This window comes from Phyllostomus discolor, chromosome 5 (genome assembly GCF_004126475.2).
Source record: "Phyllostomus discolor isolate MPI-MPIP mPhyDis1 chromosome 5, mPhyDis1.pri.v3, whole genome shotgun sequence".
In the NCBI taxonomy this organism is placed as follows: Eukaryota; Metazoa; Chordata; class Mammalia; order Chiroptera; family Phyllostomidae; genus Phyllostomus; species Phyllostomus discolor.
The window spans coordinates 149999240-150003406 of record NC_040907.2 but is presented as its reverse complement, the minus strand read 5'-3'; the positions used below and the strand labels follow the sequence as shown (position 1 = coordinate 150003406).

Sequence of the window (4167 nt, the reverse complement as noted above, 5' to 3'; positions counted from 1 at the left end):
GACTGTTTAATCTGTTCAGTACATCCAAGTTTTTCTCACCCCTTTTGTGTAAGCTTCACGTGTTATATACCATCACTATCAGGTGATCGAATACAGAACAACAGACAACAGCCAGACCACGTGTGATGATAGAGTTCTGTTCCATTTGCAACCCCTGCAGCAACTGGCCCAGAATGGTCAGGACTTGATGACTGTCAGGTTCTCTGTTTCTTTGCTCCTTCTCCCCAGTTTCCAACTCAGGACCCACCAGAAAAAGCCAAATATGCTCCCCAAACTGATCACATAAGCTGCCCTGTTTCTAGTCAGCCCGCCGCCAGCTTCTTTGTGCCAAAGATCTCCAACCAGAGTGAGCCTGAAACCTACCCTTTCCACCACAAGGCTTTCCCGCCCCTGACAGTCTTTGAGTTGCTGCCAAAAGCATGCGATGGTGGTGCCTCCCTTGCTCAGCAAGCTCCGAGTTCTCATTTGGGCAGGTGTTCATTTCCACACTGCATTTGTTGCAAATTCTTTTCACACTTGGTTGTTTATCTCTGATTTTTTATGATGTTATGATTTTATGATGCTTTTTAACATGTGTTCTAAAATTTTATGTAACCAGATCTACTTCACACTTCAGTTTTTGAGACTTTCCATTGCTCTTTTGCTTGGCACATCTTTCTCAAAAGATGGTGGGATGAATTCATACACTGGTGAATGCTCCTCCCTCAATCCCAACAGGAGCCAATAAGGGGGGAAGGGTATTAACCCCCGAGAAAAGGGCAAAGAGAACAGGTGAAAACCCCTTTCCCCTCCAGCTAATTCCCTTTCGTCCCCCACCCTCCCCCCGCCCACCATAGAATAGTGACAGTCTGGATTGTGTTTTCAAGGCAGGAGACTGGGAGTGTCTTGCCTGAACAATAATTACAGCAAGAATAGCTAATGTTTATTTAGTACTAACTATGTGCCAGATATTGTCTTATATACGTTTACTCATTTAATTCTCACATTAACTCTATGACGTAGGCACTAGTATTATCTGCATTTTACAGATAAAGAAACTAAGGCTCAGAGAGGTTAGGAAATTAGCAAATGAGTGGTAGACCCTGCATTGGAACAGAAGTAGTTGGGCTTCCGTCTCTACTCTTAATAATTGCCTTACTGTCTCTTTTCACGGAAAGACCTAAAGATACTGACATGAAGGGTTTCCCATAAAACAGTCCCTCCAGATCATTCTACGATGAAGCCCCCAGTTGAAAAGCCCCCCTCACACAGAACTTACTTCTTTTTTAATTTAAATATATTATTGTTTATACTATTACAGTCATCCCAATTTTTCCGCCCTTGCCCCCCTCCACCCAGCCCACCCCCATTCCACTGTCAATCCCCACACCATTGTCCATGTCCATGGGTCATTCATATATGTCCTTTGAATCAACACTTCACCTTCTTTCAATCAGTCCCCACCTTCCCTCTTACAGCTGTCAGTCTGTTCTGTGTTTCTATACCTCTGGTTCTATTTTGCTCGTTAGTTTATTTTGTTCATTAGAGTCTACTTGTAAGTGAGATCACATGTTATTTGCCTTTTATCTACTGGCTTATTTCACTTAGCATAATAGTCTCCGGTTTCATTCATGCTGTTGCAAAAGGTAAGAATTCCTTCTTTTTTCACTGTTGCTTAGTATTCCATTGCATAAATATACCACAGTTTTTTATCCACTCATCTATTGATGGGCACTTAGGCTGTTTCCAAATCTTGGCTGTTGTAAACAGCATAGCTATGTACATGAAGTGCATATATTTCTTCTGAATGGGTGTTTTGGGATTCTTTGGATATATTGCTAGCAGTGGAATTGCTGGGTCAAAAGGCAGTTCCATCTTTAGTTTTTTGAGGAAACTCCATACTGTTTTCCACAGTGGTTGCAGCCTGCATTCCCACCAACAGTGCACTAGGGTTTCCTTTTCTCCACATTCTCGCCAGCACTTGTTTGTTGATTTATTAATGATAGCCATTTTTGACAGATATGAGGTGATATCTCATTGTAATTTTAATGTGCATTCTCTGATGGCTACTGATGTTGAGCATCCTTTCATAGGATGCTTGATGTTGAGCCTATTGGCTCTCTGTATGGCCTCCTTGGAGAAGTGTGTAGTCAGGCCCTTTGCCAATTTTTTAATTGGATTGTTTGTCTTCCTGGTGTTGAGTTGTATAAGTTCTTTATATATTTTGGATATTAAACTCTTGTTCAATGTATCGTTGGCCAATATGTTCTCCCATACAGGGGGCTCGCTTTTCATTTTGATAATGGTTTCTTTAACTGTGCAAAAGCTTTTTAATTTGATGTAGTCCCATTTTTAAATTTTTTCCTTTGTTTCCCTTCAACCTCTTTTTTGAAAGGTATTTATTTATTCATTCATTCATTAATTCATTCATTCATTGGGAGAGAAGAGGGGAGGGAGGAGGAGAGGGAGAGAAACACTGACATGAGAGAGAAATAGCACTTGGTTGCCTCCCATGTGTGTCTGGACCAGGGATCATATGCACTGAGACCCGGAATCGATCCTACAACCTAGTTATGTACCCCGACCAGGAATCAAACCTGCAACCTTTTGGGTACAGGATGGGGCTCCAACCAACTAAGCCATACCAGCCAGGGCTTCATTTCCTTTAAAAAAAATGGAATTCTTCATGAATTTGTGTGTCATCCCTGTGCAGGGGCCACACTGATCTCCTCTGTGTCATTCCAGTTTTTAGTATACGTGCTGCCGAAGAGAGCACTTAAATGTTAGTTCTATTCCATTGCTTTGTTTTCTTCTCCAGGGACTCCAATCATGTGAATGACTGCCCTTTGCATGTATTCTATTTGTTCCCCTCCCCTTTTTTCTTCTTTCTTTATTTTCATATTTATAGTTGTTTTCCTGCCTTCCTTTCCAGCTAAGCTCTCATCTTGAGTTTACTTTTTTTTTTCTCTTTTTAAAAACAGGTTTTTATAAATAAGACATTCAAAGGTGTTGACCCACTACATAAAGAAACCCACATTAAAGAAAAATATACCGCCCTGGCCAGGTAGCTCAGTTGGTTAGAGTATTCTTCTGATACACGAAGGTTGCAGCTTGGATTCCCTGTCAGGGCACATACGAGAATCAACCAGTGAATATATCAATAAGTGGAACAACAAATTGATGTTTCTCTCTCTCCTTCTCTCTAAAAATCAATAAATTTTAAAAAAGAAAAGTATACAAATTTTGGTAAGAGTTTAAACTCTGACAGATTTAAGCCTGATGCCAACCCTTTACATTTCTATAGCTTCAATTCCAAAGGACCAGTGGGTAACAGTTTTGGGGCACAACACCCCACTATCCTGTACAATTTCTGTTCTCCTGGGTCAAACAGCTTTATGCTGCTTCTCAAGCCCCTTGTTTACTCCTTGATGGATCATAGAATCCAGTTTCTAGACTTTTGGATTTCCTTTATTAGGAAACTTCACAATCATTTCCTGGGGATTCATACAGGCGAAAACAAACGGTGAGTCAGATTCTTGACTGTGTCTGGATTTTTTTTTTTTTTTTTTTGAAGCTTCTCAAAGCCTCCCCACCCACCTCCTGCCAGGCTGAGCTGGGAGTTAGGTCCCCTCCCTTGTGCATTCTTTTGTTTGTCTGATAACATCATGGTTGGGTTTTCTTGTTTCGGTCTCCTCTAGCAGGCTTAGAGATCTTTCCATTGTTCCTCTTCTCTCAACAAACTCGTTTGCTATTACTCTCTGTATAAGCCCATAACTTCCCACCTCACATTATTCCCTCTCCTTGGAATATGCTTGTCAACCATCTAAGTAGGAAGACTTCCTTTCTCTTTCTTTTCTTAAGTGTAGTACCTAATGACTTTTAAAAATACCTTTTAAAAATGCAGCCAGGTAACTACCACCCAGGTCAAGTTTCAGCATCCCAAACACCCCTTCATCCCTCTATCAGTCAGTACTTCCTTCCCTCAGTCAATGCTGCCCCATCAAAGACAACTTCTTTTCTGACTTCTGTCCTTGTTAGTTTTGCCCTTTCTTGGTATTCATATATATGAAATCACACAGTATGTAATCTTTTGTTCTTATTTTTTTAAAGATTTTATTTATTTATTTTTAGAGAGATAGGAAGGGAGAGAGAAAGAGAGGGAGGGAAACATCAATGTGTGGTTGCCTC

At 40.7% G+C, this 4167-nt stretch overlaps 1 non-coding gene across 1 annotated transcript; it reads right to left on the bottom strand.

Moving 5' to 3' along the window:
* Positions 1 to 2647: 2647 nt before the first annotated feature.
* On the bottom strand, positions 2648 to 2755 carry LOC114498231. The gene has a single exon (XR_003684677.1). It is a non-coding gene; the product is annotated as a U6 spliceosomal RNA (small nuclear RNA).
* Between the last annotated feature and the right edge of the window lie 1412 nt (positions 2756 to 4167).